Source organism: Polypterus senegalus, chromosome 15 (genome assembly GCF_016835505.1).
Source record: "Polypterus senegalus isolate Bchr_013 chromosome 15, ASM1683550v1, whole genome shotgun sequence".
Lineage (NCBI taxonomy): Eukaryota > Metazoa > Chordata > Cladistia > Polypteriformes > Polypteridae > Polypterus > Polypterus senegalus.
The window spans coordinates 22,447,059-22,473,439 of record NC_053168.1 but is presented as its reverse complement, the minus strand read 5'-3'; the positions used below and the strand labels follow the sequence as shown (position 1 = coordinate 22,473,439).

Genomic DNA, 26,381 nt, shown 5'->3' with positions numbered 1-26,381 from the left:
AGAAGAGAACTTTATATGTTTTTCAAATACCAGACAAATTCTTTTCATTATTTCAGTACATGTGTTATGGTTCAGACAAGGTTCCTCCCCTGGCTGGGGTTCAAATTCAAATGTCTTTTTTGTTAATTGTAGATCCTTTTGTTAATGTTATTTTTACTGTTCATGTTTATTATTTGTATAATTATGTACTCTTCATCCATGTTGTTGATAACTTAGTTTTTGTGTGTCTATGTATTTTTGTCTCTATTCAATAGGACCCTATAAAGGCTGAGAAAACTTGCAGTCCCTTGCGGTTCATTGGATTTGCTTGGTGGTTTCAGTAAGTGCTCTTTTGATTTTATTCTGTGCTGTTCTGGATTCCTGGATTTTGGGACCCTTTTTTTCTTTCAGATTTACTTTTGGGCTTGTTTGCTATTTCCTGTGTTCTTTGTGAATATTTTTATTTATAACTTGATGTGAGAAGTGAAACAGGACAACGAGGAGGGCCCTACCTGGCTTCCCACTCCTGACGTGACACTTCCACTTCCCCTCGGCCTGCAGCCTCTGTCTCTAATTAGCGCAAATATATTGCTCCTGCAAGCAAACTATGATTCATAGTGCGATGAGGGAAGGCACAAAATCAACCGGAATGTTCAAGTAAATTCTAGAAAAAAGACAGATCTAAATTCTCTCGTCGCTAGCTAAGCGGATGTAATATACGCCCCGAGGCTGGCGTGTGAGTGAGGAGGGTTCTGCTCTCCCCCCGGCCCGCTGCATATCTCTCAGATTCACACAAATAAATTGGTACTGCAAGCAAACTATGATAATTAGCTTGATAAGAGAAGTAGCAAAATCAGCCAGAATGTTCAAGGAAATTCTAGAAAAAAACCCAATCTAAATCCGTTAAGTAGTTCTCTCATGAAAAGCGGACAGACATACAGAAAGACAGATGTTGGATTTTATATATATAGAGATGATTCTTTCTTTGCCTCTTTTTGCTTCAAACTATCCTTCCACTTGTAGTATTGTTTGCTACAGCTTTTTGGTACTCTGTGCTTAGCAACTCTCTAGTTCATCACAACGTGAAATAACTAAGCAGTCAAGTATAATTAGTTTCCCTTCTACAGTACTCACTATATCAACAATATTTGGTAAAATTAGCAGAATTAGTTTGAGTCAAGGACTAGAAGATGAAATGTAACTCAGGAAACATGTTTTTAAATCAGGAAATCAAGACAATCTTTCATCAAACTAAACAAAATTCAAAATCACAGTCAAGATAACGTTGCCAAAGAATCAAATACCAGGAAAGTGCAGTGCTAATTGTCATATGTATTGTTTAGCAAACTTGGATAAAGAGGACATGACAAGCATGAGCTTTTTAGTGTCACACTGCTGATGACATATCTTGTGATCTCTGAACTGCCACAATGGCATCCCCCATTAAAAAAAAAACACAATGGCTTTGCCAAAAGATGCAAGTAAACTCTAACAGTATTAAAAAAAAGTGAAACTGAAAACTAACCTCAGTTGTGAAATAAATCCTACAAATGCAATGGGACACATCATCAGTGATGTAACATGGGGTCATTCAACATGAGACTCCTTCACTCAACTGACCCAGCCAGGGATGACCAGGCCTTGTCTTGTGTCCTTCCAGCAACTGACTGTAGTCCTGCCCTCGAAATTCATAGCCACCTGGTGGCTCTCATTGAGGCTTCAGTAGCTAATCTGACAGATTTCCATTTAAGCTTCCCCATGACTCCCACCAGTTGTTAGGGTTTTTCACATTGAGTGCCCTGCAAATGCAAGACAGTCCACTTCAATGGATTAGTTGCATGTTCTCCAGCCTTGCCTCCAACAATGTTCTTCTAGCTCCTGGTACTTTGAATGTTTCAGCTTGTTAGTTCATTCCCAGGACACAGTGAGATTCACCATGACCATTTAATAATCACCTCTGAAAAAATTATCATGTCTGGGTGGAGAGTTGTAATTGGGATATTCTCAGGGAAACCTCAACTGCTTGGCCAAATCCATTCTCAGCTGCCAGTCACAAATATATGTAAGAGGTCTGGTTTTCTTCTAGACTCTGGGTGGGCCTTTTGACTGGCATTGATAACGGGCATAATACTCCTTGCAGGATGGTAGTGCTTGTTAGCATCAATAGCTGTGGCAATGCGATAGGCAACTACCTTTAGTACCTGTTCGTGACGCCATCGGTAGCATCCTTCTCCAAGTGCTTTTAAGAAATTGCTCAGAAGATGTTCCATCTCAGTACAAAAAGGGAAGGAGATGATTCATTCTATTCCCAGACATGAAAGGACTCAACTTCCCAAAAAAATAACACTTATATAATAATTTAGAAATACACTTACAAAAAGGAGGAAAAAATATGTAACCAGAAAATAATTACAGCGAACAGCGGACGACCACAATTAATGACTTCCACAGCACTCTAGGTGACAGGTACTTGAACTTGCTTGTGCATCATCGCACATTTAAATGCCGGCTTTATTATAAAGGAGCTTTCCTCTCAGGGGATTCGTTAACCGAGTTATTACTGTTCATGAATTTCTGAACTCATCCTATAAATACTGTACTCCTTTTCTTCTTCACATCTCTCTTTAACTGGACTTCTCTGTACTTTGCTTTAGGATTATAAAGCAAAGACATTCCCTTGATGTCGCCTACTGCAAATACTGCAATAGCCTTTGGTTGATTTTCTATTAATCCTCTCATACATATTCACTGGAGATCAACCTTTTTTAACCTAATGATTTTGTAACTCTAAGCTGTGAAGATCAAAGGAGCATACCGCTCTAATATTGATAAATTGAACAATATGATCAGTCTGGTCTGGGCTCATGGGCCAGAGATTCCAAGAGTAAACCTACTCCTTAATTGTATTGTTAGTACCGTATCAATTCCTAACTGTCTCTTGCTTTCTGTCCTCCTCGCCTTTTTCCCTTTTACCTTTTTCTCTATGGTTAGAATTGGAGCGACAACTTCATTCCTATCTTTTATATGTTTAGGCAACTGACAATCTATTGGTACAGATGTACGACCACAATGTGATTGGAGTAACTGGTGGTTGGGGGCTTGATGATGGGATGGTTCCATTTATTATTAATTTGGATATTCAAATTTTCTCCTTTCTCTTAATAAAATTATGATCACAGAAAATCCACCTTTACTATTCTCCAAGGCTGAAGGGGATCTTACCTGGTCATGAGCTCAGACAGAGTCCTGATGCAATGCACAAAAATAAAATCAAGTTACACTTTAAAAACCCATGTTCAATATCGCCCAACAAAAAGTTAAAAAGATGATGGGTATTAACAGGGCCAGAACCACCATTATGACGAGTTAGGCATTCGCTTAGGGTGCAGATCATAAGAGGGGGACTGGGGACCCAGCCGCACAGGTCAGCTACTGAACAGTCAGTTGGCACAATAAACTTGGCCTAGGCTGCAAAATAACCTGGCACCAGCACTGGCCATAAACTTAAATGGATTTGAGATCTATTGCACAAAAATTAAGAAGACGTACACCCCTCAAAATTTCTAGCAAGGAGTCGATAGAAAACAACTCACACTCACACCCTTACACACCATTCAGAATTAATGTGCCATACTAAAAAAAAAAAAATTAAAAAGACACCTTTCAAATATTCATGCCTAATGTTCTCCTGCTAGAACAGGTGTCTAAAGGCGTTTTCACACCTAGTTTATTTGGTGTGAAATTTCTTTTTTCGAACTTTGATTTCCCAGAAGGTCAGTCTCTCTGGTGTTGACCATAACAACTATACCAACACCCTTTACTGGGCAGCAAACATACAAACTATAAAAACCTGGACATGGACACAAATAGATGAACATACACAGGTTTGGTCTGCAATAGAAATAAAATCCTGCAGTGCTTCTTTATATCCCTTGCTTTGTACCCCAATAAATACAAGTTATCGATAATATACTAACAACCCAATTGTGCTTCACTCACTCAGAATATGGAACAATGTAGGATGTATTTTAAGATAGGGAAGCGTTTAACTATGGCGCCTCTGCACGAGAGCCACCTTTTTCCACCCTCTCAAACGCACGCAGTTTTTAATGCCTGGAAAACATCCGGGATTAAATCACTTAGAAATCTGTACTATGAACAATTACACTCCAAATCTAACTTACCAGCAACACATTTCTTTCTTTACTTTCAAATTCGAAACTTTGTTAAATAACCTGCCCAATTTTCCTCACTTCCCACCTACTTCTATGCCGGAAAAAATATGTATCAGTCTTGAGGACTCTGTAATATATAAAACTATTTTACAGTCCCTCCCTTTCAAAGATCCAAGAGTACAGTGGAAAAAGGATCTCTCACTCGATATCTCAGAAAAGGAGTGGAAAGTAGCAATGCACAGAATCCACTCGAGCTCCATATGCGCAAAGCATACAGTTATTCAACTCAAAATTATATATCAAGCACATCTGTCGCATTTAAGATTGTCCAAAATGTTTCCAGGGCAAGATCCAACCTGTGAACATTGCGATCGAGCTCTAGCCTCATTAGGTCACATGTTTTGGGCCTGCACCAAATTAACATTATTCTGGACCAAAATCTTTAAGTGCCTTTCAGGCAGCCTTGATGTCACAATCCCTCCTAATCCACTAACAGTTGTGTTTGGTGGACTCACAGAGGGGCTTAAAGTGGAGAAGGACAAACAAACTGTGATGGCCTTTACTACACTATTGGCACGTAGACTTATCTTGCTCAACTGGAAGCATCCTAACTCTCCTCTTTTAAGTCAGTGGGTAACTGATATTATATATTATTTGAAACTGGAAAAAATCAAATTCGCACTTAGACGATCTGTACAAAACGTTTTCAAACCCTGGCAGGATCTAATCAATAACATTTTAGAATAAGCATTTCAATTGAGGAAGCAGGTTCTCTCCCCTCTTTTACTCCATTTATCTTTACTCATTTATTATTTTATCTATTCATTTGTCTCTCTTTCTCGGGGATGGGGGTTGATTTGTTTCAAACCTTTTTTTTTTCTTTTTGTTAAATTTGAGTTATGTGTATGGAATGTTAGCAGCACGGTGGCGCAGTGGTAGCGCTGCTGCCTCGCAGTTAGGAGACCCGGGTTCGCTTCCCGGGTCCTCCCTGCGTGGAGTTTGCATGTTCTCCCCGTGTCTGCATGGGTTTCCTCCGGGCGCTCTGGTTTCCTCCCACAATCCAAAGACATGCAGGTTAGGTGGATTGGCGATTCTAAATTGGCCTTAGTGTGTGTGTGGTGTGTGTCCTGCGGTGGGCTGGCACCCTGCCCGGGATTGGTTCCTGTGTTGGCTGGGATTGGCTCCAGCAGACCCCCGTGAACCTGTGTTCGGATTCAGCGGGTTAGAAAATGGATGGATGTATGGAATATTATTTGATTTTAATAAATTCAATAAAATAAAATAGAAGGGGTGGTCTCATGGGAAAGTACCAAAGGAATCCTGGAGAGTGATTTGAAATGGCACCGACCTACCTACAGGAAACACTGTACATTGTGGATGAAATTGTGCACACTGTGGAAGTCTACTGTTGGTAATTACGTCGTGTCATTCACAGCATAATGAGTCGAGGGTTAACTTGGAGCATTAAAAACATTAAAAAGGTAAAAATAAATACGCACACAGGAACTCGTTAAACCTACTGTAAGACTTACCCAACCATTCCTAGAACTTCAGCTTGTTAGAGATATTTAGTTGACAGTTGGTACAGAAACACCCACACCCCTCCCCTCTACCCACCTGCTATGTTTAAGCCAGACTTCCCATTGGCTTATGTTTATGATTTGTTCATTTTTTAACTCTTTGGTTAATATTATCCATCTTAATATTATTTATTTGGTTAATATTATTCATCTTAATATTATTTATATTTACTCTTTAACAATTGTGTTTTTTCATTAGTTTGTTTATTATTTACTTGTGTGTGTTGTTCTGCCATATACCATCCATCCATCCATTTTCCAACCCGCTATATCCTAACACAGGGTCACGGGGGTCTGCTAGAGCCAATCCAAGCCAACACAGGGCACAAGGCAGGAACCAATCCTGGGCAGGGTGCCAACCCACCGCAGTCTGCCATATACCTTGTATTTTATTGGTGGTTCCCCCAAGAGGCGGGGCTACCTGTCCATCATCGTTGAGAAACTGCTCCCAGCTCTTACAGAGGTTTGTGGGAATTGCAGTCTCTCTACAGTACTGTACATGGTATGTGCTTAGTGGTGCCATCACTTGCAATCTTCTTTATTTTCTTGAGGATTTTTATTTATAGAAAAAAAATCAAAACTGTCTTGTTTTGTTTGTTTTCTTTTTAAAACAAGGAATCTAATTGTGCTATTAGTTATTTAAATTACTGCCTAATTCAAAAGTTAAAATGATTTACCATCATTTTTGATGCTCTTTTGTTTCATTAATGGACATTGTTGCTTTGTTTGAGAGTTTATTTGCATTGTTGCTACAGCAGTTTCCCATAATCCATTGGGGGGTACGCAGTTATTGACATCATTTTGTGGGACAGTACAAAGAATCACACTGGGGCTTTACTCACTGTCTAAAATTAGATAAAACTTTGTGTTTCATATGATTTTCTTTCTTATTATTGACTCCTGCCACTCTTTGGGTTTGCATTTTGGTTTTCTTGATCTTCTGGTATCGACCTGGCTTCGTTTTCCTTACTACGGTTATCTCCAGGTCCTTTCATAAAAACATAATACTGACTAGCTCTTTTACTTTTTTATTCTGTCTTTCTGATTTGGAGATTTTGATTTCTGGTTAGTGCTTTGAGTCTTTTGGATTACCTTGCTGATAATTCCATTTGCTTCTTTGTCACTCCTTTGAGAATTTTGTTATGTATTTTGTTTTTATTTTCATTGATGAATTCTACTGTTATAAAGATTTGATGTTGCCTTGCACTGTAATTGCAGAGGTTGATGGTTTTTCCCTCCCTAATGGGCATTTTGCATTTATTTTGGGACATTATAAGCATATTTTATCTTAGTGTAGACCTGAGTGGAAGCAAGACTATCTTTTGGTGTAACTTCCCTGGTTCTTTTTGAAGGCCTCACACCTCAAAGATATTTTCAGTGAATGTGAATATGAGAGGTTTTACATACGATTTAGTTGTGTTTAAGTGTTTATTGCCTGGACACGATTCTAAATAGTCAAAGGGTGCAACTACTTTTTTTTTCACAGCTTGAGGGTTGGTGCACAGGTCAGGTCAGGTTGGGGAGCATGCACTAGTATAGCATGTTGCCACACTCACCAAACGATTAAACAACTCGGGGTCCTAGTTGGCAACCCCACCAGGCAGACACGTGGTCCAGTCCAACCACCTGAAAATGACCATCTCTCTGCCACAGCCAGGTGTTACATGGGCATCCCTTTGGCCTATTCCAGCTGCTTTGGTCCTCAGCAATGAGGATTCACCTTCGGGGTATAGTGCCACATGGCCGTTGTACCGTAACTGACGCTCCCCCACAATGCAGGTAATGTGTCTCATTCAGGACTCCATGAGCAACACAAAGTCAAAGCAGCAGTACTCAAGGAATCTTTGGACTCCTTTTGCACTGTGTCTCTTCAGTCTTCATCTCAGGTCACTGTGTCTCACAATCATATAGCAAGACAGGAAGCACCAGGACTCTAAAGACTTGGGCCTTCGACCTTTTGCATAGATATCAGGAGCGCCACACACCCCTTTCCAGTGACCTCATGACCCCTTATTGCTCTCACAAACCATCTACTGACTTCATCAGAAGAGTCACCAGAGACATGAATGTCACTGCCGAGGTAAGTAAACCTCTCAACAAGGTTGACACTCTCTCCGAAGACAGACACACCGCTGATGGCCGTGCCCAAGAGATCTTTAAAGGCCTGGATGTTGGTTTTTACCCAGATACTCAGACTCCTTGCTCAGACTCTCAAGAGCCCCAATCAGAGCCTCTGTTGACTTCATGAAGATCACAGCATCTTGTGCTTAGCTGGTGCACTAGAAATGGTTAAAGCAGCATTGCACATCCATAATGGCATGCATAAGCTTCAGTGGCAGGCTTGTCCAGCAGAAGAACAGTCCATCTGGAGGCCTAATGGTGAAGAAGAAACTGTAGAGATGGGACCGAAATTCCTGTGAGTTGAGCTGTTATGGAGTCATGGCACATGTAAAGAATACTGTCAGACACACACAGGACCCATCGAAGAGAGAGAGAGACACCGCGACAGTCCAACTGGAGACCTCATGTGCACGTGTGAGGGAAATACTTTGATAAAAGCCAAAGTATGAGGAGAGTTCCATAATTTATCTACCTGAGTATCATGTATTTATGTTGAAGATCTAAACTTGTCACTGGAGATCACGACATGTCTTGGCCTTCCACACCATGCAGTTTGAGGTCATGTCATATCAATCACTCAGAGAGAGAAAATGACAATGGCATCTACCTGCATGCATACAAAGAACCTGACAGATTGGGAGTGCCGTTCCATCATTAAATTCCTAAATATGAAAGCAGGGAAGAAGACAAAAGAAACCCATGAGAGGCTGAATGCTGTAGTTGGTGATGATGCAAGATAAAGTTTTGGGCCATACCATTTAAATGGGGTCTCGAGCATCGTTTGAAGATGACCCCGCCCCACCCAGGGTGTCCTGTGGAGGGATCTTCACAGGAAGTGTGACAACAATTGGAGACCACGATTACGGAAGATCATTGTGTTAAGGTTACCGGTGTAGCCTATGTACTAGGCATTTAGCTGACACAGCTTCCACAATCAACCATATTTATTAGATAATGTCAAAGGTCCGTTCTTGATGCTTTCCCCGAAATGCTGACATGGAATCAGAAAGCATGTTGCCAGGAATTCAGTCACAAAAACCTGGACTTTCTTAAAGAAAATCCCACTGACTTCTACTCATGGATTGTGGCTGGGGATGAAATGTTGGGTTTACCACGCATGACCCTGAAACCAAACAAGAGTCCATGCAACAGAAGCATAACAAGTCAAAGACCCTTCAGAAAGGCCATGGTAACATTTTTTTGAAATACAAAAGTGGGCTTTACTTTTGGAATTCATTCCACACAAGTCATCCATCACGTGAGCAACCTAAGTCATTACCTGAGGTCATCAAACAGAAATGCTGTGGAAAACGGTTAGCTTAATGACGATGCATCGTCTCACAAATCCCAGAAATCAAAGGCTGCTGTCAGGGAATGTAGCTTCATAAAGCTTAACCACCCACCGTACAGTCCAGACTTGGCCCACAGTGATTAATTCATCTTTTGAAACCTAAAGAAATTCCTACGTGGATGGTGACTTCCCGATGATAATGACCTCAAGGAGGTCTATTCCAGAACGAGAGGATCAACTGTGTTAAAGTGAGGGGGATTACACTGAAAAATGATGCAGTGAGTTTGACCATCAGATTTTATTTTCGTAGGTACAGTGGGATCTAAAATGAAGTACCACATTTCTCAAGGTCATTGCGCGAGGTAGAGGCAGCCGAGTGGGTTGGATTGGGGGTCCTTTGTTAGGCGATCCTTTGTAGTTTTCAGTCAACAACATGCCTTTTTCCGGTGCACACTATGCATTCACTGTCGAAGCGTTCTTCAAAAACAATGAATCCATCATCTATACGCAACGCGCCTTCCAAACGCACTGCAGTATTTCTCCTAACGGTGATGTCCCAAATTGGAAAACAATTCTTCATTGGGTGGCTAAATTTAGACAGACGGGTACAACATTGAACAGAAAATCTCCAGGCTGTCCTCGGACTGTACGAATGCCTGAAAACATCCAAGCTATAAGGGCATCGATTCTGCAGTCTCCTAGACGTTCAGTGCACAAACCTGCTTCTGCCTTAGGCATTTCCAACATGTCTTTGAGGAGGACTCTGCATGAGGACTTTATACAAAATGATGGTAGTGCAGGAATTCACTGAGAGAGACTGGGAGAGCCGTAGAGAGTTGTGCTCGAACATTCTGCAAACCGTTCATCGAGATGTCATCATCATGTGCAGCGACGAGGCACATTTCCTTTTGAATGGCTGCATGAATAAGCAAAACTTTCGCTATTGGGCTGAAATCAACCCTCGTGAACTTCATCAGAGACCCCTGCACAGTGAGCATTTTAAGAGTTTGGTGCGCCGTTGCAGAATTTTGCATTGTAGGCCCTTACTCTTTTGAGGAGGGGTGAGCAATGGTCACCGTCACTTCAGAACGTTACATTGAAATGCTAAAGAACGTTTTGCGGTCCCAACTGGAAGAAATGGATGTGGTGGATGCCTGGTTTCAACAGGATGGAGCCACAGCTCATACAACACATTTTGCGGGAGATGTTTCTGGGGAAACTGATCTCCCTGCACACGTGGTGATGCCAGGTGGCCTTCACCCGATCGCCTGATCTTGCTTCATGCCATTTCTTCTTGTGGGGCTATCTCAAGTCGAAGGTATACACACAACAACCTCAAAACCCACCTGCCTGGTATGGCCACATCATGCACAGCATAAAGCAGTCAGTGGCCAAGGTGGCCCTCCGCCTCAGCCCAGATGGACGCCAGTCCTGTGAACAACCAAGAAAATGGTGGCTTAAATGACTTAAAGAAGACATGGGACTCGCTAATGGCACCCCTGACGACGCCCTCGATCAAAAGAAGTGGATATCGACATCCAGAAAAGCAGACCCTTCGATAAACACTAAGAAAGAAGAAGAAGTATTACTGCAATTTCTAGAACTTTATTGCCCTATTGTTTTCCTTTGTCCCTCGGCTGTATGTACGAATGTATATTAGGTGCCCAGGGTACCAAATTGTTCTAAGGTTACAAGAAGCTCAGGGCATCTCAATAAGATGATCAGAATACCACCAGGGCCGCAAAATTATTTTGTGTAGGTGAAGGGTAGTTTTGTGTTTCTGCTCTATTCAGTGCACATTATTTCCTTGGACTGCTGCTGCCCCCCTGCCATTTGGTCTGCAGGCACCATCTGTTTTCGGTTGACGGCTGGCTGTTGGGGTTAAACTTTGAGCTTGGCATTTCTTTCGCTTTGCCTCAATTATCTGAGCCGCAGACTCTGGGGGTGAAGAGGAGGATTAAAACCAGAATGGATCCCCTTTCGCAACCTGTTTCAGCAAAAGTCGTAATTTAATAACTTGAGCTAATAACAAATGGACCTTTCAAACACAATTTGACAGTTGAGGCTTTGAGCCGAGTGCTTGGTTGCCCCTCTGGGGATGAAAAGATGCTTTGATAAATGTAAACATGATTGCAATAAATTTTTACGGTCCTAATGGAAACCTCGTGAGTCATAATGGCACCGTCACCATCATCTGGCATGTCACAATAAAGCAGATAGAAAGGTTAGATTGGTCAACTTGTGAATAAGAATTGGCTCTAGGGCATTACAGGCCACATTCCTTCAATTCTGTGAATGGGTAGTCAGTATCAACAAAATAATGCATTATATACCATATCGTGGTGGGTCTGTCCAGCCAGACATGAAATCTGACACACTAAAGCTTTTACAGAATCAACTATTTATGACTGTCTTTGCCATTACAGGGTTTTGGAGCCCTGGAATTTATTCTGTAATGCAGGAATCGTCGGGATTGTCATGCATGCATATCAGAGGGTCACCATCTAAGTGCTTCCCAGGTATGTGCTACCACCCCAAGTCGAGAGGGGGAGCTGCTGCTAACTGTTTTATCTTGTCCTTCCTCCACAATGCAGAGGAACCGCCCAGTGAGGGCAACTGACTTCGCCCCTTCCAGTCCCTGGGTCTTTAAAGTCAGACCATCCAGAAGGAGGCCACCTAAGGAGAAGAGCTCCACAGCCTGTACATAATTGCTTTATTTGTGCGGACTGAGCTGGCCTGAGTGTTACGGGGCAGGCTTTTTGTTCCCTTTTTGAATGCCATTGTGTCATTGTTTTTGTTGACTTTTGCCAGGTTGTACCCAACAATTCATCGCAGTATCAGCCTGTCATTCCCTCAGATGACTACAGTCAATTTGGACTTACCAGTTAAGCACATTTTTGGGATGTGGAAGGGTGCGGGAGATGGTGACCAGGCTGGGAACTGAACGCAGGTCCTCAGAGCTGTAAGACAGAATCTATGATCATGACATCACTGTGATTCCATCGGTGGCTACGCAGAAAAGTCAGAGAGATAATAACACGCAGCCCACCAAGCACGCAACGGTGTCCTTCACTGGCTTCTCCCAGTGCCCAGTGTGTCATTTTAAAAGGACAACTGGCCTGCTGTCCCCACTTAGCACACATTGACTTCTCACTTTCTCTTCTTTTGCCTACCCCTTCAGGACCCCCCTTGTTGCACAGGTCCTCACATCTGGCAATCAGCAACTTCTGTTAAGTTAGTTTGTGTTTCTTTAATTTATTTTGGGATAATTTTTCATTCATCTGTTGTCAGCTAAAAGGCCTGAACGAGAGTGATTCCACACCAGACTAGGGGGTGGCAGAGTACATTAACTCTATATCTCAGTTCTCTGCAGACCATTCATGGGAAATTCGGACTGGGCCTGATGACATCACTTCCAGTTTCTGGGGTCTTTGATGATGTAACTTCTGGTTCCGAACCTATGGATGAGGACCCTTCCGGGTTCCGTCCCCTTTAATGACGTCACTTCCAGGTCCTAACCTATGGATGAGAACCCTTCTGGTTCCATCCCCTTTGAGGACACCAAACTTGACCGTGACAGCAAAACCAAAAATATTGTATATCAAGAGGCCCTTGGATATGAAAGCTATCAATATAAATACTTCTCAATACAAATTATTAATTTTTTTTTGTTTTTTTATTGATTGTGTAATAAAAGTGCTTTAGTGGTGTCAACCCGACACAGACTGACTGTGACGATGCAGGTTCGGCTCCATGCTCCCATCTCCCATAAACACATTACTTTAACATGGCCTTCTCATAACTTCACTTTAACTTAATCCTGATACTCTGTATGTTCAATTCTTCATAATAACTATTCATGGTGGCTCTAAAATCCGTACTGACCCCAACTCTCTCTTCTGTTTCTTTTTCCGGTTTCTTTGTGGTGGCGGCCTGTGCCACCACCACCTACTCAAAGCATCATGATGCTCCAACATTGATGGACTAAAAGCCAGAAGTCTACGTGACCATCATCATCATCAAGTCCTTCCGTGAGAGCCCTAAATACAAAGAGGACTGTTTCATTTATGTTAGGTAGAATGCCCAGAGGGGACTGGGCGGTCTCGTGGTCTGGAATCCCTACAGATTTTATTTTTTTCTCCAGCTGTCTGGAGTTTTTTTTTCTGTCCACCCTGGCCATCGGACCTTACTCTTATTCTATGTTAATTAATGTTGACTTATTTTCATTTTATTATGTAAAGCACTTTGAGCTACATTTTTTGTATGAAAATGTGCTATATAAATAAATGTTGTTGTTGTTGTATCTACTGTTCAGGAGCCCTTGAACCCTACACCATCGGTAATGTTACCGATGAGCTAGACAGTGAAGCAACAACATAGCAAGGGGATGGTACTAAAGTGCTTTTATTTATAATCCAACAAAACAAAGCAGTGCATTCAATTTCTTCATTAAATAAATAATCCATAAAAGAAACGTGGAGGTTTAAAACAATAGAAAAAAAGTCTTCTTAAAACAACGAGGTTAAAATAATGCAGAAAGCAGTCTTTTTAAAACATTTAAAAGCCCGGTGTCTGTTTACCTGGTGTCTCTCCTGCTCCACCCTTTTGGGCCCCGCAACAGGAGAGTCGCCCTCTCAGCAGCTGACCTTTTGTCCGTTCGACTACTGGTCTGGAGGCCTCCCGATCCCTGACTTCGGTCGCGCACTCCTCCCAGACTGAGGCTTGGCTTTCACCCAATGGCCAGGACGCACACGCTGGGGAATTCACCACCAAGGCCTCCCGACTCCCGCTGCCTTCATAGCCTTACGTGGCCTGTCGTCCTTCACCTGGTCACTCCCACTACTCGATCACTCAGCGGGAGCAACCACTACTACAACTCCTGGGTGTCGGTCTAACACCCAGGCTTCCGTACAGCTGCCTGTGAGCATTCACTCGCTCACTCGCTCACCCGCACCAGCCCTCTCTCTCTCTCTCTCTCTCTCCTGCTCCATGCTCTCCAGCAGCCTCCATCTTTCTTTCCTTTCTTGTTCTACTCTTTTCTCGTGCTTCTATATAAGTCGGGAGGGCATAGCAGCTGCTGCAAATTAGCAGCCCCAGGAACAATCACAGATGCGGGCAATCTCTCACCTGTGAACTTAGGTGAGAAACGCCCACATCGCAAATCACCCTGAGAACTGCTGCAGCCACAACCACCACACCCCCTCGCTAAGCTGCGAGCGTGGTGATTATTTATTTAAAACGGGCCTTTGCTGAGAGCTGTGGACCTGCTATACCACACTGACACGGAGGCACGTATAAAATAACACAAAAATGGACTTCCCCGTGAACCCCACAGGCACAACACAGTCCCACAATAAGCACAACACAACTAAAACAAAACATGCCCTTCTGGCACCACCACTCCTCCCTTGAAGCTTCGTCCTCTCCTCCCAACTCTGGCTGTTGATTGGTGGTGGCTGGCCTCTTTAATAGCCCACCCGGAAGTATTCCAGGTGCTTGACCACCTTGTTCCAATTGCACTTCCGGGTGGGGCTAAAGATTTCTCCAGCAGGGCTCCGGGACCCATGTAGCTCCCCTTGGCGGCCACCCCCCGAGCCGAGCCCAACAGGGCTGTGGAGGACTCCATCTCCCATGGAGCCCTGGGGGAAACTGAGGCACCATCGTCAGCCAGGGAGGCCGCCACCAAGTGTCCTGGGGGAGGTATTGAGTAGTCCATGGTTGCTCCCCCAGAACATGTGTAGAAGGTGCGTCCCCGCCGGGCATGGGACCTGGCCGCCCGCCACAATTGTTAAAGTTTGTCCTGTTAAACTACTGTGACGGTGGAGCCACGGGGGGAACAGCTAGTAAAGAATAAACTAAACAAATAGAGAGGGCTAAAAACAAACAAACAATGTGCACACAAATCCCACACAATTTACCCAGATAGCGATAACTATTTAACAAACACTAACAACACCTGGCGAAACACTGAGCACAAAACGTTCAACGATAAATACTGTGAAATGAACAGCCTCGACACACACAAAAAGGTTTGGGGCAGCCACCCATATATTGTCCCCGGCTGCAAATGGGTTTTGAATGAGCACTCATGTGCCCTGAATCGAGTCCTGAACTGAACTGGTTTACTCTTCAAAACATGGCAGCTTTAAAGGCCATGACTGGAAGTGACGTTATTCTGGGTGCTGGACCCAGAAGTGACATTCTTGTGGGTGCCGGAACCGGAAGTGATGTCTTTATGAGTGAATCAGAAAGGTTTTCCCATTTTTGGTCTACAGAGACAATAGAAGAGGGTGTAGCGCACCTCGCTACCAACTGGCCTGGTGTTTAGTTACCTTCACTTGGTTCATACAGCTCCCTTCTACTCACACATGTGTGACAACTCTCACGACAAAACTCCAAACATAGTCCGGTATAACAAATGCAGATGATGATGGTGAGCCTTCTGAATGAATTTTTAAGTTTTATCCTTCCAGGTTTCCAGTTGTGGGGGGCTTATAGGGGTCTTCCACTATACCAATCCGTGTTGCGAAGGTAAAGCTCTCGATTTACCAGTCGATCTACGTCCCTACCCTCATCTATGGTCATGAACTTTAGGTAACGACAGAAAAAATGAGATCACGGGTACTAGTGGCCGAAATGGGCTTACTCGGTAGGGTGGCTGGGCTCTCCCTTAGAGAAGAATGACAGGGAGAGACTTGGAGTAGAGCTGCAGACCCTCCATAATGAGAAGGAGCCAATTGAGGTGGTCCCTGTGAAGGTTTTACAGGCAAGAGCAGCTGGGAAGAGGAAAGACATACTGTAGGGCCCACTGGGAGGATTACAGTAATCCCTCGCTATATCGCGCTTCGACTTTCGCAGCTTCACTCTATTATATTTTATATGTAAGCATATCTAAATATATAACTCAGATTTTTTGCTGCTTCTCGGGTTCTGTGGACAATGGGTCTTTTTACTTCTGGTACATGGTTCCTCAGTTGGTTTGCCCAGTTGATTTCATACAAGGGACGTAATTGGCGGATGGCTGAGAAGCTAACCAATCAGAGCACGCAGTTAAGTTCCTGTGTGCTGAATGCGATGTTAACCAGGAAGTCTCATCTCGCTCATTCAGCATCAACGTGTTTCGCTGTGTAAAGAGTTAACTTTTGTGCTCTTTTGTGTTCATCTTTGTGTGTAGTCAAGACCTTCATTAAGGCTCCAAAACGATCTGCTCCTGCTACTGCTTCAGGGGCTGTGCCCAAGCGCCAATGGAAGATGTTAACGACTGCCGAAAAGGTAAAAGTTTTGGATATGTTGAAGGAAGGGAAAAGCTACACCGCTGTAGGATGCCATTACGGCAACAATGAGGCTACGATTCTTTTTATTTAAAAAGTAGGAAAGGAATATAAGATCTACGGCCGCAGTGTCCTTTTAACCAGGGTGCAAAACAAGTTGTAAGTGGATGTAAATATAATATAATTATAATATATATAATATATTGTGGACGCGGCCCGGACACAGACATGTTGTTCATCACCACATGTTATTTACAATACTATTATGTACAATATTTACAAGTCCTAGTGCACACACGAACCCCAAACACAGTCCTGGCCACACAATGCCTTCCTCTTCGGGCCGCCTCCACTCTCTCTCCTGCTTTGTCCTGCTTTGACCCAACTCCAGCCCCGAATGAAGGGAGATGGCCCCTTTTATCTCATTCTGGATGAGCTCCAGGTGTTTCCCGGCATTCCTCCCTGGAAACACGCCTCAGTGTGGCGGAAGTGCCGGCTGTTCCCCCGGAAGCTCTCCGGGTGTCCCTTCTCCTCTTCCTGGTGTGGCAGAATTGCTGAAGTCCAGGATACCCAAGGCATTGGGGCGCCCCCTGGCGGTGACCACGGGTCCCTACAGGGTTGGGTTTCCAAGCCCTCTACCCGTGGCCCCCAAAGCAACCAGGGTGGCGGCCCCCACGTGATCCAGGGTGGGCGTAGACCCTCTTCCGGTCCCTCAAAGCGTCCCGGCCGGGTCGTTGCCCCTGGCATCCCTGACAATATATAATATATTCCAAAGATAAAGACATGTCCCAGCAAGACAAAACCAGACAAACAAGTAAGCCGAGGACAAGAACAAAAGTCCAGAAAAAGTGTAATCCAAGGTTATTATTTTGGGAATTGTCATAAGAATAACGAAGAGAAATCAAAAAGGTTTGGGGCAGCCACCCATATATTGTGCCCTGGCTGCCAAACGGGTTTTAACAATGAGTTGTGTTCAGGTCTGAGTCCAAAACAGAACTGACTTTAAGGTTGCCAAGATGGTGGCTTTAAAGTCCCAGGCAGGAAGTGAGGTCATCTGGACCGGACGTTGCATCATCAATGGGCACAAAACTGGAAGTGAAATTGTCTTACTGGAGGTGACATCATCACTGGGCCCAAACATGACATCATCACTGTGGGGCGGAACCTGGAAGTGATGTCATCAGTGGCACCGGAAAACATGCAGGATTTTCCATGGATGGTCTGCAGAGGACTGAGAGAGAAAGTCAGCTCCTAACCGTGACTCTTCCCCTGTGCAAATTCAAAGCTGCCTCTTGTTGTAGTGCTTCCTTGGCTGCTGGGAATTGCAGTCCACCTAAGTAGCACTGCTACTAACTCCCCCTTGGTTATAACTCCTCCATTCCATACACACAGGGTTATAAGATGGAGTCAGAGTCATGGAGTTAACTACTCCAACTCCAGCACTGGAGTCTCAACATCTTTCATAAGTCAGACTAAATCTCCCGCTTAACATTTGTCAGTTTTTTAGTGGCTCACACAAAGATGTGTGTGCTGGGTGGGCTGCTGACTTGACGTTGTCCCCAGTGTTTGTGTACCTGCCCTGCGTTTGTGGGGTGGAGAATCTTATGTAGTCCTACCAAGAAAAGGACCCAGCACAGTGGCGTTGAATTCCATGTACGGCGGTTGTCGGTGTGGAGTTTGCATGTTCTCCCCATGTTTATTTTGTGTTTCCTCTGGGCGCTCTGACTTCCCCTCCCACATTTGCACAGTCATGTATTCTGGGTGGGTTACCATCTGTAAAGTGGCATCAGTGTCCATTTGTGTACCCTGAGATTGGCTGGTGCCCTGTCCAGAATTTGCTTCTTTCCTTGTGTTTACTGCTTGCAGGATTGGCTGCAGCCCCCTATGACTTTGGATTTCAGTAGCAGCTCCGCGTATGTATCTATATTTTAAACATTTTTTGACTTTACATGATACATTAATTTAAACCTTTTCGATTTTACCTAGTCTGAATCTGGTAAGGCGCATAGTTTTATTTTATAGTGTCCTAAGAACAAAAAACATAAAAAGCCCTCCTGTTATTACTGGACTCACACTATGCCTTGTCTGGCTTTGTGTCAGTTAAAAGTCATTTGTATGCAGTGTGCTACCAGTCTTCAGAAATGTAAGATTCTGTCTGCCCCTTACTGGTTATCGTATTATAAAGGGAGTTCAATGTTTAATATTTCCAGGAACAGCACAGACACAAACAGAAATGTTCAGTGGTTGGCACAAAGGAAGACTTCAATAGATAATGACTTCAGATAAATAAAACTGACTGAAACACTCAGAAATAAAAATACTGGGCTGAAGTGACCATTCCATATTAGCTCTGTGTGTGAGTGTCAGTGTTTGTGTGTCTGATGGCACCCTGTTATACACCGATGTCTCATCCAGGGTTGGCTCCTGCTCCCAGTGACCCTGCACCTCAATGAACCTGGCATTGGACAGCAGCTTTGAAAATAATAATAACTTTCTTGTTATCGACCTTAACAAAAGGAAAACTGTCTGAGTGTGCATCTGGCTTCAATGTCTCTGACATTCCAACAGATGGTGCATCACAAACATTTGTAGTAATAAAATATATTGCATTTGTCATTCCAACAGGTGGCGGATCAGTAACATTAACACTGCTTTAAAAATGCCATACGAAATGTCATATAACAGAGATGTATGCATTGCATTTGTCATTCCAACAGATGGTGCATCACAAACATTTGTAGTACAAATGTTCTTCCATCCCACTGGCCTCTTGACTGCGTAAGGGTCTTTGGTCCATCCCTGCTGGGAAACCACTGTGCCCACCTACAAATTGGCATACTTTATCAATCTTCTGACAAGGTTAGGAAATATCTTGCCCTTCTTTGTGTCCACTCCCTGCCAAGGTCTCCCAGGTAAGGGACCGGAACCCATCCTGGCATCCATTACTATATATATATATATATATATATATATATATATATATATATATATATATATATATATATATATATACACAAACACCTACACATACACATATATATGGATGACAGGATATATACTGAATTGAATTTGATTATTTAAGTGGTTACGTACAAAGTAATGCTTGTGCTTGGTATATACAGTATAACAGTATATAATATATAAATATATGTATATCAGTGCCTTTTATCTATCTATCTATCTATCTATCTATCTATCTATCTATCTATCTATCTATCTATCTATCTATCTATCTATCTATCTATCTATCTATCTATTATATAGTGCCTTTCAAATATCTATCTATCTATCTATCTATCTATCTATCTATCTATCTATCTATCTATCTCTTTTATAGTGCCTTTCACATCTATCTATCTATCTATCTATCTATCTATTATATAGTGCCTTTCAAATATCTATCTATCTATCTATCTCTTATATAGTGCCTTTCACATCTATCTATCTATCTATCTATCTATCTATCTATCTATCTATCTATCTATCTATCTATTATATAGTGCCTTTCAAATATCTATCTATCTATCTATCTATCTATCTATCTATCTATCTATCTATCTATCTATCTATCTATCTATCTATCCTAACCTGCTTATCTTGTCCACTGGCTGACCGGTGATGCTCGGTATTTGGATGTGAATCCGATGTTAACAATGGTTTGTGGATTTTTCTCCTCCAGGCCCCCATTGTGAACAAAGTGCACTCCAGCTTGCTGCAAACTGCAGGTTCAAAAGCTGATAAATGAATGGCTCAACATTTACACAGCCGGGAAGTGCATGTCAGCCTTTGTGCACCACTGGGAGAAACAGAGCACCTCGGATGAGTCCACTTCTCCTTTTTCCTGTTTCTCTCCAGGATACAGTATGATCACAAATGAGAGCCCATCATGGAGATGTTTTTTTGGCCTCCACCGCTCCCACAACTGTGATAAAAGGGCACTGGATCATAATTGTATAAAAATGAAGCAAACAAAGCAAAACAAATATTGTCTCATGTGCCATCCATCATACTTACGCCTCCTCTCATCCAACCTGCTCACATGCAATGCGCCGCCTTTAAAGTGTGTTGTCAACACGTATCTGAAATGAAAAGAAGTCCATGTGTTTCAAAGTTACTCATTTGTACTCCGACTGTATGGCGCTGCTCATATTCGGTTATCTGGCGAAGTCCTGACTTTGAACTTGTGTTGTTCACAGTGGGCAAATATCAAGGGTCACACGCGCAATTCGAGAATGAGACCAGTAGAGGGTGTGCTAAATGGCTTTAGGGAGCAAAATTCAAGCACCTGGCATGGCTTTGGGGAGCCCCTCTTTAAAAATGACTGCATCAAAGAGTTTAACATGAGACAAACTGATAGACGTCAGTGTACTTTATAGACTTTATATATCATTCACGACTGAGCTAAAGCAGGAACAGCGCGTACGCTCATCACACACACAAACACCGACTCCATGACAGTCAGGACAGAAGACGGAAAGCAAAGTCGTATTAATAAACATTTAAACTCCACACACGGAGAACCTCAGGCTGAGTTCAAGTTCAACAAGTACAGTACTTTGCAAATCTTGTTTGCTTGCTCTGTAGATAAATTATAAATGGCCATGAAGCTATAAAAAAATAAATGTTTACACAAGTAGTTCAGTCGTAAAATAAGAACAGTGGCCGGGTGTGAGCCGTGAGCAGCCTGCAGCACAGTAAGGCAACATTTAGTTCTCATGGCTGTAGTGGAGAGCAGGCGGTCTGTCAGTGGGCTCTTAGCTACCAATGACCTGGACCACTGGAGACGGAAAAATCTGTAGCACCTCGGTGGTCTGTTGAAGTGTCATAGCATGAAAAGTGAGAGCGATTTGAACCCGGGCTGATCTGAATAATGCGTTACGAAACAGCAAGATCACATTGAGCAAAGACAAGTCAAATCCGCTACCACAATCTGACTGTCCTTTATACAATACATCCATCCGTCCATTATCCAACCTGATATATCCTAACTACAGGGTCACTGGGGTGAATCCCAGCCAGCACAGGGCACAAGGCAGGAAACAGACCCCGGGCAGGGCGCCAGCCCACCACAGGGCGAGCACACACACACACGGGACAATTTAGAATTGCCACTGTGGGAGGAAGCAAACCCGGGTCTCCTAACTATGAGGCAGCAGCGCTACCCACTGCGCCACCATGCCGCCCTTATAAAATAGAATGTATTTTTATAAAGCCCAAAATCACACAAGAAGTGCCGTAATGGGCTTTAACAGGCCCTGCCTCTTGACAGTCCCCCAGCCTTGACTCTCTAAGAAGACAAGGAAAATCTCCCAGAAAAACCCTTATAGGGAAAAAACTGGAAGAAACCTTAGGAAAGAAAGTTCAAGGCGAGACCCCTTTCCAGGTAGGTTGGGGGTGCACTGGGTGTCAAAAAGAAGGGGTGAATACAATACAATACACAGAACAGAACACAAGTATTCCTCAATCTTCTTCTTCTTTTGGCCGCTCCCGTTAGTGGTCGCCACAGTGGTATGAAAATTCTACAAGTACGGAGCAGAATATAATAGTAGATGATATCCCATAATATGATTTGGATTTGTTTAGAGTCCTGGAGACCTCAGCCATCAAGCTGCCTCCCCCTATTGGCCATTCCACAGATGAGACAGTGCTGGGCCAGCCAATCCAATGAAAGGACCCCCCTATCCCACAATTCCTGTGATCCTCCATCAGGGATGACTTTACCTTAGGCTGGCAATACAATTTGGCAGGTGGGCCATGGCACCAAGTGCCACATTTGAGTACCGAGAAGAGAAACAGAATCTTTATGTCCTGTCACCATACCAGATGGTGATGCCACCCATAGCCGTTCTGAAATGTCTGCTTTGGCACAGGCGACTTAGAGAATGAAGGATTACATCGGTGGCAGCCGCACAGACAGTTTAGTTTACTTTTGTGCGTATCTAATGTGCACCTAACATCTTTTGAAATATTGTGCCACGCAGTACATAATAAAAACTGAGTGTATTCGTGTTACATGGTTGCAGGTATTTATGTAAGGAGTGCCAAGGAACTGGTACATTTATGGCCCTTGGCAATACAATAATAAAGAAATAAATAGAAGGTGTTCTTGCATTTAAGAGTTTCATTTTCACAATACTTTACAAAACCGTGAATTATACTTTAATTAAAGGAAAGGCATTTACATCTATATGTATATACAGTGTAGAGTCTATATATATTGCTCAAAAAAATTAAAGGAACACTTTTTAATGAGAGTATAGCATCAAGTCAGTGAAACTTCTGGGCTGTTGATCTGGTCAGTTAAGTAGCAGAGGGGGCTGTTAATCAGTTTCAGCTGCTTTGGTGCGCTAGAGGGGCAACAATGAGACGACCCCCAAAACAGGGATGGTTTAACAGGTGCAGGGAGGCCACTGACATCTTTCCCTCCATCTGTTTTTTCACTCGTTTTCCATTTGGCTATGGTCAGTGTCACTACTGGTAGCATGAGGCCATACCTGGACCCTACAGAGGTGGCACAGGTAGTCCAACTTCTCCAGAATGGCACATCAATACGTGCCTGTCATTTCCAGAAGGTTTGCTGTGTCTCCCAGCACAGTCTCAATGGTATGGAGGAGATTCCAGGAAACAGGCAGTTACTCCTGGAGAGTTGGACAGGGCCATAGAAGGTCCTGAACCCATCAGCAGGACTGACCGGTGTCTGCTCCTTTGGGCAAGGAGGAACAGGATGAGCACTGCCAGAGGCCTACAAAATGACCTCCAGCAGGCCACTGGTGTGAATGTCTCTGACCAAACAATCAGAAACAGACTTCATGTGGGTGGTCTGAGGACCTGACGTCCTCTAGTGGGCACTGTGCTCACTGCCTGGCACCGTGGAGCTCGATTGGCATTTGCCATAGAATACCATTCCATCACTGGTGCCCTGTGCTTTTCACAGATGAGAACAGGTGCACCCTGAGCAAATGTGACAGACGTGAATGGGTCTGGAGAAGCCGTGGAGAACGTTATGCTGACTGTAACATCGTTCAGCAGGACCGGTTTGGTGGTGGGTCAGTGATGGTCTGGGGAGGCATATCCATGGAGGGACACATGGACCTCTACAGATTAGACAACGGCACCTTGACTGCCATTAGATATCAGGATGAAATCCTTGAACCCATTGTCAGACCCTATGGTGGTGCAGTGGGTCCTGGGTTCCTCCTGGTGCACGACAATGCCCGGCCTCATGTGGCGAGAGTATGCAGGCAGCTCCTGGAGGATAAAGGAATTGATACCATTGACTGGCCCCCACGCTTGCCTCATCTCAGTCCAATAGAACACCTCTGGGACATTATGTTTCGGTCCATCCGATGCCTCAGACTGTCCAGGAGCTCAGTGATGCCCTGGTCCAGATCTGGGAGGAGAAATCCCCAGGACACCATCAAGTGTCTAATTACGAGTATGTCCCAATGTTGTCAGGCATGCATACAAGCACGTGGGGGCCACACAAACTACTGAGTATGAGTTGGAGTTGCTGCAATGAAATTTCAGCACAATGGACGAGCCTACCTGCTGCATCATTTCTTCACTTTGATTTTCGGGGTGTCTTTGAATTTAGCCCTCTCTGTTGGTTGATAATTTTCATTTCCATCAAACGATGTGCCATCCTTTTGTTCCTAACACATTACCATATCAGTCCATACCAGTATAGATATCCCGCAGAATTTTTTTTACCATTGAGATCTGGTGTGTTTTCAAGTTGTTCCTTTAATTTTATAAATATTGTGAAAGATGCCCGAAATACAGACAGAGACGGACTCAGAATGTCCCAAAACACACACTTTTATTTTTCTTCTTCAGCACACCACACATTGTGCATAAAGCACTACAAATAGCTCAAACTCACAGTCCTTTATTTTACTTTTTCCTCTTTTCCTTTGACGCCTCCACTCCTCTCCTCACAGGCTCTGTCCTCTGCCACCCGACTCTGGCTCTTTGAATGGAGTGAGGCAGCCCCTTTTATGTCACATCAGGAAGTGCTGAAGTCCAAGGGTCTGGGACTGTCCAAGTGCCCCCTAGTGGTGGCCACGGTCCCTAAGAGAATTGAGCTTCCAAGCTCCAGTCCCATGGCCCCAATGCAAACCAGGGGCCCTGCCCTCTTGTGTCCTGAGGAAGGTATTGCCTCTCTCCCGGTCCTTCTGCTCTCCAGGCATCCCGATGGGTCAAAGTCCCTGGTTGTTTGTCACTATATATATATATATATATATATATATATATATATATATACATACAGTGCATCCGGAAAGTATTCACAGCGCATCACTTTTTCCACATTTTCTTATTTTACAGCCTTATTCCAAAATGAATTAAATTCATTTTTTTCCTCCGAATTCTACACACAACACCCCATAATGACAACATGAAAAAAGTTTACTTGAAGTTTTTGCAAATTTATTAAAAATAAAAAAACTGAGAAATCACATGTAAATAAGTATTCACAGTCTTTGCTCAATACTTTGTCAATGCACCTTTGGCAGCAATTCCAGCCTCAAGTCTTTTTGAATGTGATGCCACAAGCTTGGCACACCTGTCCTTGGCCAATTTGGCCCATTCCTCTTTGCAGCACCTCTCAAGCTCCATCAGGTTGGATGGGAAGTGTCGGTGCACAGCCATTTTAAGATCTCTCCAGAGATGTTCAATCGGATTCAAGTCTGGGCTCTGGCTGGGCCACTCAAGGACATTCACAGAGTTGTCCTGAAGCCACTCCTTTGATATCTTGGCTGTGTGCTTAGGGGCGTTGTCCCGCTGAAAGATGAACCGTCACCCCAGTCTGAGGTCAAGAGCGCTCTGGAGCAGGTTTTCATCCAGGATGTCTCTGTCCATTACTACAGTCATCTTTCACTTTATCCTGACTAGTCTCCCAGTTCCTGCCACTGAAAAACATCCCCACAGCATGATGCTGCCACCACCATGCTTCACTGTAGGGATGGTTTTGGCCTGGTGATGAGCGGTGCCTGGTTTCCCTCCAAACGTGACGCCTGGCATTCACACCAAAGAGTTCAATCTTTGTTTCATCAGACCAGAGAATTTTGTTTCTCATGGTCTGAGAGTCCTTCAGGTGCCTTTTGGCAAACTCCAGGTGGGCTGCCATGTGCCTTTTACTAAGGAGTGGCTTCCGTCTGACCACTCTACCATACAGGCCTGATTGGTGGATTGCTGCAGAGATGATTGTCCTTCTGGAAGGTTCTCCTCTCTCCACAGAGGACTTCTGGATCTCTGACAGAGTGACCATCGGGTTCTTAGTCAGCTCCCTGACTAAGGCCCTTCTCCCCCGATCACTCAGCCCCGATCACTCAGTTTAGATGGCCGGCCAGCTCTAGGAAGAGTCCTGGTGGTTTCAAAGTGAGTAGGGGGCAAAGCCCACTTGTATATATATATATATATATATATTGTGGGGTACAGCCCGGACACAGACAGGCAGACATGTTGTTTCGCCACACACATGTTTATTTACAAAGTCTATATTTACAGAAGTGCACAAACCCAGTGCCGCAGCACCAATCACCCCTTACAGTCCTGGCCGCACTACAATGCCTTGCACAGTCCTCAGACTCCACTCCTCTCCTCCGAGCTCCGTCCACTTCCACCCGACTCTTGCTGTCGACTGGAGGGAGGCGGCCCCTTTTATGTATGCCCGGATGGGCTCCAGGTGCTTCCTGAGGAGCTTCCGCCGACACACCCGCGTGTGGCGGAAGCACCAACTGTGTAGCCAGAAGTCCTCCGGGTGTTCCTGGTCCTCTTCCCCCCAGCACTTCCTGGTGTGGCGGAAGTGCTGGGCTCCAGGTTTCTTCAGGCACTGGGGCGCCGCCTGGCGGTGGCCACGGGCCCCTATAGGGCTGGGCTTCCAAGCCCTCTACCTGTGGCCCCCAATACAACCAGGGCGGTCGCCCCCTCACGGTCTGAAGGAGGTACAAGCCCTCCTCCGGTC

At 44.0% G+C, this 26,381-nt stretch overlaps 1 long non-coding RNA gene across 1 annotated transcript in view; it reads right to left on the bottom strand.

Annotated features, from left to right (window-relative positions):
• Positions 1-10,081: 10,081 nt before the first annotated feature.
• The window catches only part of LOC120515893, a 36,303-nt gene continuing 20,003 nt past the window's right edge, over positions 10,082-26,381 (bottom strand). The window contains exons 2-3 of the long non-coding RNA XR_005630727.1: positions 20,432-20,496; positions 10,082-10,577 (exon numbers count right to left, since the gene is read on the bottom strand). This is a non-coding gene — a long non-coding RNA (uncharacterized LOC120515893). The remainder of the gene's footprint in view (positions 10,578-20,431; positions 20,497-26,381) is intronic.